The 12,337-nt window shown below is 35.8% G+C and overlaps 1 protein-coding gene across 1 annotated transcript in view; it reads left to right on the forward strand.

Annotated features, from left to right (window-relative positions):
- LOC132563547 (NAD(+) hydrolase sarm1-like) overlaps nucleotides 1-12,337 on the forward strand; it is a 47,494-nt gene that overhangs the window by 658 nt on the left and 34,499 nt on the right. The gene's annotated exons all lie outside the window — the stretch shown is intronic.

Below are 12,337 nucleotides of genomic sequence, written 5' to 3' on the forward strand. Positions count from 1 at the left end.
ATAGAACAATTGTCACAAATCAAACATCTATGGAGAGATCAGACATTTTCCCACTAACTTGCTTAAGTGTCAAAGCAATTAAATGTTGTAAACCAAGTATTTGCACAGGATGTCCTCGACAACTTTACTTTCCAGCATAGGGCTGCCACTATGCATGATCTTTCTAGGCATCTTGTAAATCTATCATTCACACAAATCTCCCAAGAATTTACTTTTGATTAGGTTTACAGGCAACATGTCTAGAGAAAGTCTTTCATATGATGATAAAAAATCCTAGACAACATCAGATCACATGTTAACATAGAAAATACAGTCAGTTTCAAATCATTCATTTTAAATAAAGTGTTTTTAAGTAATGATAAATATGCATTATCTCAGCCATTACAAATCATTGCATAATATTTGGCATTTTATAAATTTTTAGCTCACCTGGTCCAAAAGGCCAGGTGAGCTATAAGGCTACCGCTGTGTTAACTTTTCATGTAAATTGCTACTAGTCATCAGTGTCTGAGTAGAATTTAATCAAGCTTTGTCTGTAGCATACTTATGGGAACAGGAACCAATTTCATGTAAATGTTGGGTGTGGACCCTCTGGAGCCTGAAGGGCGGGGCCCAGTAGGGAAAATCTATCAGTTTCTTTAAAATCTATCTTGTTCTTTAGGAATCACAAGAGATTGTCCACACTTGGTCTGAAGCATAATTTGGTGTACGGAAATCAGTATTCTGTAAACGGTGGGTGTCTCTTGGGGTCAGAGAGGTGGGACCAAATAGCAAAAATTTATCAGTTTCTTTAAAATGTTTCTTTTTCTTCAAGAAATGCGGGATATTGTTCAAATTTGGTCGAAAGCATGCTTGGGTGAAGGAAAATCAGTTTTGTATAAACAGTAGGTCTCGGCCCCCTGGGGCCAGAAGGACGGGGTCCAATAGGAAAAATTTATGAACTTCTTTAAGATCTATCTTGTTCTTTAAGAATTGCAGGATTTTGTCCAAATTTGGTCTGAAGCATGCTTTTATAAAGGGAAATCAGTTTTGTGTAAATGGATGCCTTTGCCCCTCTGGGGTCAGAGCCCAATAGGGAAAATAGAGTAAATTCTTTAAAATCCTTCTTCTTCTGTAGGAATACCTGGATGTTGTCAAGATTTGACCTAATGCATGCATGGGTGAAGAGGTATCAATATTTTAGGAATGTTGGATCTCAGTCTTGTATAGCAGGAGTGATGGGGTCCAACAGGAGAAGTAGACCAACTCTTCAAGATCATTCTTCTGATATAGAAATGCTTAAATACTGTCCCAATTTGGTGTGAGACATACTTGGGAAAAGGGGATCAGTTTTGTATGATCAGAGAGGTGGGGCCAAATAGCAGACGTAAAGCAAATCTTTTAAAAATTGCAAAATCTATGCTTGATGTGATATACAGCACCATGATGGTGCCTACAAAAAATGTCTGTTGAAGGTGTTAAGTCTCATACAGAAATTCAATATATAAGAATTACGGTGCTTACTTTACTAAAGTTTTTTTCTTGAAAAGCATGAAGTAGATGAAGAAGTGTAGATGTTACACATGATGAGCAGATTCCAATCTTCACTTTATATCCAAACAGCTATCATTTCTTCAAATGATACTAAATATCTTAGCAGGATCATTGTATAATCATACTTTTGATGCACTCTGTATATAAGTCTTTATTAACTGTGGTGCTGGTAGTATTTGGAACAAGCTGACTCCTGTCTACATGATCCTGCCAGTCCTCATGTTCAGAGTGGACTTTTTATGCTAAGAGCATTTTCAATGCTCTTCAGCATGTTGCTATTGCCCCTGAGGCCGAGTATCAGTACTTCGTTTTCATTGGTTCATAAATCGAAAGTTTACTCCTACTCCATCTGCCGGACATTACCGTAATCATTGGATTATCGCCCCTACAAGTTGCTGATGCTAGTCATTAAATGAAACAACCTTATCGACATTTTCTTCATTACCTGTACATCAAGAAAATGTTTTGTGTTGTGTATTAATGATAATCAGACATCGAAATTTGTAAATACAATGACAAAGACTCATATTTATGGTGGTAAATTTTGCGAGGCGATGCCAATATGGCGGCTTGACTTTCTTTTCCGCGCGATGCATTGTGGGAGTCATATACATTTGTATATCTTTCTATTTTTCTTTTTTCGAAAATTTACTTCCCGTTTAATACTATTGATAACTATTAAAAATACTTATATATGTAGTTGAAAATAAAAATGAAACTAAAATAAGAATGATTTAGAGTAGCATAAAATTTTGACGGAAACAGCCGGGGTGCTCTGTGCTGCTGGACCCTGAAAGAAGACGGCGGCTGAAAGAAGATGGCGGGTAATTCATGTAGGTAAGTATCACTATATATATATATATATATGTTAGCTGAATTTGAAGTCAATACTTATACTGAACTATCAATTGCATTTTTTGCAACAATTCATTTGGAATGAGCCTTCGCGTCTATTGAATTTAGGCTGCACTTTTTTTTCAAAATATTTTCAAGACTTTTCCCTTGAAGCAGTATGCATTTGAAAAATGTTATGTAAGCATCTAGCACATTTTTGTTGCTTCCGTAAAGTATTTCAGTATTTTGAAATGGATTTATTTTGGAATGATCGTTTCATAATGGTCTCATCGCAGTCACTTCTGTCAGTGGCCCAACAGATTGGAAATTAACCAGAAAAAAAACTTATCCGTAATATTGTACTGTACTACTTACACTACTGTGAATAGATCTAGGAATCTGTCTGGGTAATATATCGATTTTACTTTAAAATATCTGTCACTGTCTGCGCTATTGTAGGTCTAGCTCTTTCAAATTTCTGATCGGAGATAATTTATAAGTACCCCAACGGCCCAAGGCCAGAGTATGAAATCGTACGGGAACTCTACAGCTATGCTAATTTTAAGGTTTACATGTGAAGTTAATATATATAGTTTTAGCTTAATTTTAGTTTTTGTCTTTCTGACATGATGTCTCGTTGATTCTGTTGAAGAGTGATGCATGTGAACGATTACAATATGAAGATTAGGAATAATGAAGATGTCAATTAACATCTGATTCCCGGAAAGTATTTTAATAAAGATTAGGATAAACCTAGCAAAGTGTTAGGTCCCAGTGTGAATGTGTAAAGTTCCAGTGTGAATGTGTAAAGTCCCAGTGTGAATGTGTAAAGTATTATTGGTACAATTGAACTTTTTGATATATGTACTGTATTTGTTCATCTCAGAAATTTCAGTATTATGTCAACTGCGTCCACTTTCAGTTCAACACTTTTGATTCATCAATTTTACCCAGCCCTAGGCTCAATATTTGTCATTAATTGTCGACTGTTTTTTAGAGTTTTGTTTTCATGGTGAATGGAATGAAATGAGATAAATAGTCTAACCAATACCCCTCGAGAGCTAATTAAGACATTGCAGTATTATCATTTTGGGTCTTATTAAAAGTCAAATTGCAACTTTTAAGAAACTCAAGTGGCTGTAAGTACAACAATAAGATGTCAATAATCAATGAAATTGATTAATTGAGAAGACATTTTCTTAGTACAGTTAACCAGGCTTTGTAGTGGTTTGTTCAGAACTGTAGTTCTGGTTAAGTAACCATTAATTATGTCCTTTCAGTTACAATGACATACATTTTTGAAATACCTCTACTGTAGCTAAATATGGCATTTGTAATAGACAGCCAACATTAATTTTGTGATAGACATAGCCAAATTTAATTTTAGGATCAGTTAGGACAGCTACTGTTTGTAACAGGCATGGGTTCAATTACATGATGATGTAATTAATGAAATTACAATTACATTATGAAAATGGCATTGCCATTGCATGACGGTCCAATGTAATTAATTAAATTACATATTACCTTTCAAGTCATAATGATTTTTGAAATAAAAACGTCAAAATAAATTATCATACTGCACAGATTTATCTCATGAATTTAACTTTATGATTCAATCTCTGTATGACCATGGTCAAGATATTCTTATTTTCTAGCTGTCCATCACTTCATAATTTGACAGTCCTGAATGTCAAAACAATTAATTATATTTAATATAGACTCCTATTGGGAAGTTCAAGACTATAAGCTTATACAGAAGTGTATATTTCTTGCACATAATCATAGCAATAAAGAAATATAGTTATTTATTTCCCTTACTCTCTTTCAGCAGGTGGATGTCCCTGAAGAAATGAAATCTGGAATGGTAGAAGGTATCTCTTGATTCTTCTAACTTGGAATTGGCCATTGTGACCAACAATGGATTTGAGGACCTTATGGTGGAGAAAAACGTCCTTCTTTCCGACCTCCAATTAGATGTTGAAGATGGTTAATCACTTTAGGATATGCTAACAACCATGTTGCCTTTTAAGGTCACAGTACTCTCTAAAGGCGGCAATATAATTACCATCACAAAAGAAGAATCAACAAATGGCAGAAACTAAAAAAATGTGGAAAAGATCATTGTATGCTGCATTTGTAGTAAATTTCTTTACAATCTTCAATTTACTTAAGTAGAAAGATTCACTAGTTATACCAAGTTTATGTAGAAAGGCTCACTGTATACTGAGTTTGTAGTGTACATAGAAAGGTTTACTTATTTTTTTTTTCTGAGTTATGTATATACAATATATAAAAAAACTTTTTGTAGAAAAGATCACCGCATACTGAGTTTGTTGTTTACAAATGTGTAGAAAAGATCGCTGTATACCGAGTTTATAGTTTACTAGAAAAATCACTGTATACTGAACATAATACGACTTCTGTTTAAAACCTTCATTTAAACTTAGACATGTATTTTTTTTTATTTATCTTAAAAGTCTACCTACAACAATTTTGTGTATGCAATCTTGTACTAGGATATTGACATGACAAGATTACATTGCTGATCAAAGCATGGAAAGAATACTGAATAAAGAAAACAAGATATAAGCATCTTTATCATGTTTTTATTTTTATTATTATCATTATTATTTTTCCATGATGTCTGCCCACATGGAATTTGTAAGCACTCTTGTGCATTCTTATACCACCAAAAGGGTGGGTAAATCGAATCAAGTTGTCTATCTGTCCATCCATCTGTTTGTCTGTCTGTAGACACATCTTGTCTAGACAACTCCAATGAAACTTTACAGTAATATTCGGGACAATGTGTAGATGTGCATGCACCATTTTCCCCTGGAAATATTGATTGCCATGGCATCTGGTCAATATAGACAGGTTTTGCATGTCGGTCAACTTCTAAACCTGTGGACCAATTTCAACAAAACTTCGCAGGAATATTAGGGAACATGTGCACATGCCGCTGTGTTTCAGAGGATGTTTTTTTGCAAAAGGTCACCATGGGGAGATAACTAAGGCTGTTGGTGATGGGGGTATTAGCTATTTGGATTACAGTTTCAGTTATCCCTGGGCAATGTGGAGAGGATATAGTAATGATTTTGAGGATTGAATGTAGAGGTCACAGTACTTGCATAAGTACTATATGATTACCTTGTAAACGCATTGAGACCAAGACAGTTAGTATACCTTAATCAAATTTGGAACATGTATCCCTTGTGAGGAGAAGTCGGTTTCTTTAGAAATTCAGGGTCAGATATCAAAGATCAAGGTCACAGTCAAAAAACGGATAGTTGCATGGGGGTGTTTTTCCATTGTATTACCCTCGTTTTTCTATCAAATTTCACAACCTAAAAGATATTCACATCTTGTAAATTTCAAGGTTCAAGGTCACTGTAAGGATGTTAAAAAAAATGATAATACAAGAGGAATAAAATATCTTGTGACAAGTTTTAGAGAACAAAGAATATATAAACATGAAAAATTGGAACAAAGTCAATATCTACTTGAAGATTCCCAGGAAAAGTACAAGGAGAATAAGACCAGGTTTTCTGGAAGAATAGGCATCTTCTGTTTTAAGTTATGGTGACAAGTCATGTTTGTTTTAGAAAATTGGCACTTTTATGCAGTCATTTACAAACAATCTGGAAAATGAAGCTGTCCATTATTTGTATGTAGCATGTTATTTGCATGATTGTCTAACTAATGGTCTTAAACCAATAAGATACACAGTCTTTAAAGTGATAATATGGTGTCCATGATCAACATTCCCTACAATGTATCCAAAGAAATGGACAACTTCCCTATCATTGCATCTTGGAGCCTACTTGGGACATGTATTACATAAGTAATACTACTATGGTTGTTATTTCTGATATCTGCTGGTCATTTTTTATGGGCTGCAATGATTTATTGATTGCATATAGTTGGTTTCAGTATATAGCAAGCTAATAACAAAGAATTTATTTTTTAATGGTCTTAGCATACCAGTACTTTCAGTACTTTGATTATATTCTGAAAATCATCATGAATTCATAAAAAGATTGTTACAAAAGTATTTTTTCTGAAATATTGAATACAAGTTTGAACTTAATGGTCAGTTGTTGAAATAGAAACCAAATACATTGTCTTAGTCCTATTAAATATTTCACTTTTCAGAATTGATTGGTGAACAACAAAAATCCTTATTAAAAAATAATGAAATAGTGTATTAAAGTTTAGAAGCTGAGAATTCATTATGTCTAACGTGCTTCATCAAGTGGGAATTTCCCTTTAGTCAAGCAGTCCAGCTAGGCACTGAAGGATCACTAGCTCAAACCCCACCAGGAAAAAAGGGTGTTTTTCGTTACTCCCTCCTATTATACAAGTAAGCATAAATAGTCATTTTGAATTTCAGTTATAGGTTTTTGTTGCAGTTTGTAAATGACTAAAACAGATATTTAACCTTATCAGTTGCATGAGACTAAAGCAGGTAAATTTGTCCTTGCAGGATCACATTGATGTTTAAACTTATGACATAATGTCATAGTTGTTTGAGTCTTTCGGAAAGTAGGACAGTATAAGGCAGCAGTGAGTGGGTCATTTGCAGTCCTACATGTACTTAATGTTACCTAAAAAATGTATGGTAATTATTTTAATTCATCCAGGTTATAAACAGATGTCATACATATTGTGTAGCCTATATACATAATGACTCTATTGTGAAGTCATAAAGTAATCAGATCACATGGTTGTCTTGACAGTGAAAAACAAACATAAAAATTAATATTTTATGAAATTATTAAGGAAATGTATTTCAAAAAGAAAATCTTACATGACCCATTCTCTAGCTACCTCAGTAATTTCATTAACCCTTGAACAGATTTGGTTCTGATTCACTCAACATCATCACCAAGGTCTACCATAGCATCACAACACCAAGGTCTACCATAGCATCACAACACCAAGGTCTACCATAGCATCACAACACCAAGGTCTACCATAGCATCACAACACCAAGGTCTACCATAGCATCACAACACCAAGGTCTACCATAGCATCACAACACCAAGGTCTACCATAGCATCACAACACCAAGGTCTACCATAGCATCACAACACCAAGGTCTACCATAGCATCACAACACCAAGGTCTACCATAGCATCACAACACCAAGGTCTACCATAGCATCACAACACCAAGGTCTACCATAGCATCACAACACCAAGGTCTACCATAGCATCACAACACCAAGGTCTACCATAGCATCACAACACCAAGGTCTACCATAGCATCACAACACCAAGGTCTACCATAGCATCACAACACCAAGGTCTACCATAGCATCACAACACCAAGGTCTACCATAGCATCACAACACCAAGGTCTACCATAGCATCACAACACCAAGGTCTACCATAGCATCACAACACCAAGGTCTACCATAGCATCACAACACCAAGGTCTACCATAGCATCACAACACCAAGGTCTACCATAGCATCACAACACCAAGGTCTACCATAGCATCACAACACCAAGGTCTACCATAGCATCACAACACCAAGGTCTACCATAGCATCACAACACCAAGGTCTACCATAGCATCACAACACCAAGGTCTACCATAGCATCACAACACCAACCAAGGTCTACCATAGCATCACAACACCAAGGTCTACCATAGCATCACAACACCAAGGTCTACCATAGCATCACAACACCAAGGTCTACCATAGCATCACAACACCAAGGTCTACCATAGCATCACAATACCAACCAAGGTCTACCATAGCATCACAACACCAAGGTCTACCATAGCATCACAACACCAAGGTCTACCATAGCATCACAACACCAACCAAGGTCTACCATAGCATCACAACACCAAGGTCTACCATAGCATCACAACACCAAGGTCTACCATAGCATCACAACACCAAGGTCTACCATAGTCTACCATAGCATCACAATACCAACCAAGGTCTACCATAGCATCACAACACCAAGGTCTACCATAGCATCACAACACCAAGGTCTACCATAGCATCACAACACCAACCAAGGTCTACCATAGCATCACAACACCAAGGTCTACCATAGCATCACAACACCAAGGTCTACCATAGCATCACAACACCAAGGTCTACCATAGTATCACAATACCAACCAAGGTCTACCATAGCATCACAACACCAAGGTCTAAGATAGCATCACAACACCAAGGTCTACCATAGCATCACAACACCAACCAAGGTCTACCATAGCATCACAACACCAAGGTCTACCATAGCATCACAACACCAACCAAGGTCTACCATAGCAGCACAACACCAAGGTCTACCATAGCAGCACAACACCAAGGTCTACCATAGCAGCACAACACCAAGGTCTACCATAGCATCACAACACCAAGGTCTACCATAGCATCACAACACCAAGGTCTACCATAGCAGCGCAACACCAAGGTCTACCATAGCATCACAACACCAAGGTCTACCATAGCATCACAACACCAGGGTCTACCATAGCATTACAACACCAAAGTCTACCATAGCATCACAACACCAAGGTCTACCATAGCATCACAACACCACAGTCTACTATAGCATCACAACACCAAGGTCTACCATATGGTCACAACACCAAGGTCTACCATAGCGTCACAACAGCAAGGTCTACCATATCGTCACAACCCCAAGGTCTACCATAGCGTCACAACACCAAGTTCTACCATAGCATCACAACACTAACTAGCTAACTAGTTGCATTAATTTTCTGTAAATAATGCAACCATTTTTCAAAATATTGTTATGCATGCAGAAGATCACTGTAAGACAAGCAAGTGTATATATTATACCAAAAACTTGTATAAGTATTATCAAAAGTGACAGGCAAGGCGTTTTTGACACTATTCAAATTGAGATTGGCATCAATCACGAACTAGCATTGCTCTGATTTTAAGTTCATTCTCCAAGACAGGACAATATAACAGAACATACAGGTCTGTGGGATCACTGACATCTATTCTGAACGATCTACATAATAATACTTAACAAGTGACAATCAGCAACAGTAAGATTTGTAAAAAGACTTCAGAAAATGTATTTTAAAATAATTGATATTAGTTAGCGACATCTTAGATCGGATTATAAGACACCTTTGTACCAAATTTCAAGTTGATATTTGTAAAATTGTTGACTTAATGAAGAGTTCAATTTTCCTGGATTGTTGATGGGACATTGTGTATCACACTGGATGTCACCTTCGTCAAACTTTATATCTTGAAGTACTAAATAAAGTCAGACACTCCAGAAGATATTTCCTTTCAGATTCAAATTATGCGAAAAATGACAGAAGTATGACGATTTTACTTCAGCAAAAATGTTATTAGTACCTGTCCTTGTTTTATACAAATACCATGGGTAATCGTGATGCACCTTCAGACACTATTGCCTGAAATACTTAAAAGAAAACAAGATTAGAGACATTAACAGATAAATTGTTATGATGATGAAAATACATCATTGCACCAAGTTTCATGATGGTATTTGTAAAATTGGTTGAGTTCTGGAGAGAGAAATTTTTTATTTGCTGACAGGTTGTGTATGTATTGTGTATTGAGAGCCAAGTGATCTTGTTTGTAGTTATATGTCGATTTAAAGGGGAATTAAATCAATTACAAGAGAGGATTCTTTCCATAATCTTTTTTATCAGAAATGTATATCACACATATATATAATCCTCATCACACATTATTATGCACTTGTGTGATCGTATATTTTATTAGAGGAGTATTTTAAGAACCATTGTTCTATATGTAGATAGCTGAGGCCTATTTGGGATTGGAAAACCTGCTAAATCTTGTAAACACTGATATTGATTACAAGTTAAACTTTGCCTACTCCATGTTTATCACTGTCTATTTGCACATCGTGGGTCTTGATGTCCAGTTAATAAATCATTGATTTCATATTCAGGCCACACTTCTATAGAAAGATCTGGTATTTATGTCTTAAGATATCTGTACAGAAGATGTCACAATATTCCAATAATAATAGGTTTGCTTACTTTTACCTGTCAAGGGTATAGTATGTCTGGGATGCAAGCATGAATCCAACGGTGCATTCAAAACTTACAAATCTACAACAATTAGATTTTATAAATAACATTCCATTCTGATGTTTTGTTTACTTCTGATGTACCATCTCGTGTTTCTTTGCCATGACTGATCATGAGAATTTCATACTTGTGGTATGGGTTAACATTTGTGAGACGGTGCATTAGGTGACTTTGACCTAAATTTTGACCTTCGACCTACATCAAAGGTGAATATTGTCTTGGCGCTTTCTTTTACACTAGTAATCACAGGAACTTTTAGCTTTAGTAATGGGTCCACTTAGGTTGTGATTATGGGTCCAATTTGATGAGACAGTGTGTCGCTTATCTGAAAAAGGTAAATTTCACCGAATTTTTTACCTTTGACCTTCTTTAGAGAAAATGCTTCTCCTTGCCTTATCTTCTACTCAGTTCATCATTGGAACTAATACTTGGGATATGGATTTTCTCCTTTTTAGAGGCAGTGTGTCGGTAGGGAACTGTAATTCACTAAATTATCTTGTTTTGCATGTGATGGATTATGTCTGGCATTCAAAGTTACAAATATATGCATACTGCAACATCAGACAAGAAAAATCTCCAGTTTTAGAAATTTTCAGAGGATCAACATCCCGCTAACTTCATATGTGTGTTGGTTAATCTTCTAAGTTTCAGACTACTGACAACATGTTTTGCCTTTCAATAATTCCAGAATGTTGATGTCAGTGTATTTCTTGAGAAATACTAGATTAATCTTTTGCTCACTAAATTTCATGTGTCAGTTTCCCGTGGTCACTCAGCTGTGCTTATCGGATCTTGGGACTAAAAAGAAAATGTCTGACAAGTGGTCATCTGAGATATTGACAATGAAAACATGTTATTGCTTTGTGGAGTTTGATACATATAGCAGGGAGTCCTACCTGTAATTACTGTTACCTAAATAAATGCATGGTAATTTATTTCATTCATCCAGGTTATAAAATGATTTTATAAATATTATGTAGCCTATATACATAATGACTCTATTGTGAAGTCATAAAGCAATCAGATCACATGGTTGTCTTGACAGTGAAAAACCAAAATGAATAATAACTCCTGCACTATTGATGAAATTTACAAGATAATGATTTTAAAAAGAAATTCCTACGTGATCCATGCTTAAGCCCTCTCAGTGATTTCATAAACCGTTAAACAGATTAAGTTCTGATTCACCACTCAGCATCACCAAAGTCTACCATAGCATCACAACACCAAGGTCTACCATAGCATCACAACACCAAGGTCTACCATAGCATTACAACACCAACCAAGGTCTACCATAGCATCACAACACCAGCATCACAACACCAAGGTCTACCATAGCATCACAACACCAAGGTCTACCATAGCATCACAACACCAAGGTCTACCATAGCATCACAACACCAAGGTCTACCATAGCATCACAACACCAAGGTCTACCATAGCATCACAACACCAAGGTCTACCATAGCATCACAACACCAAGGTCTACCATAGCATTACAACACCAAAGTCTACCATGTGTAGATGTCTTGATAATTCCTTTGGATCATTGACACTGAAGGTTCTTTATGAGGAGCAAAAAAACCATTTTAAGCTAGTGTATGAAATGTGATGATTTATGATATCAAAATAGTAAATCTGGACATGATGTATGTGATTGCTGTGCATTGTGTGACATGAAAACTTTTTTCTGTGCAAAAATCATTGAACTTTATACTTTGGAAATAATTCCTTTGTAATTTATCTTTTTATTTCTTGCAGATAATCAATGGTTATCAGAAAACCTATATATTATCAACAAATTTTTCAATCTCCATGGTTTATTTGTCAACTTATCTCACCTTGATATTTTGTAAACACCTGGCAGGTCA

Source organism: Ylistrum balloti, unplaced genomic scaffold (genome assembly GCF_031769215.1).
Source record: "Ylistrum balloti isolate Yb309-2 unplaced genomic scaffold, AGI_CSIRO_Ybal_v1 Utg371762, whole genome shotgun sequence".
Classification (NCBI taxonomy): Eukaryota; Metazoa; Mollusca; class Bivalvia; order Pectinida; family Pectinidae; genus Ylistrum; species Ylistrum balloti.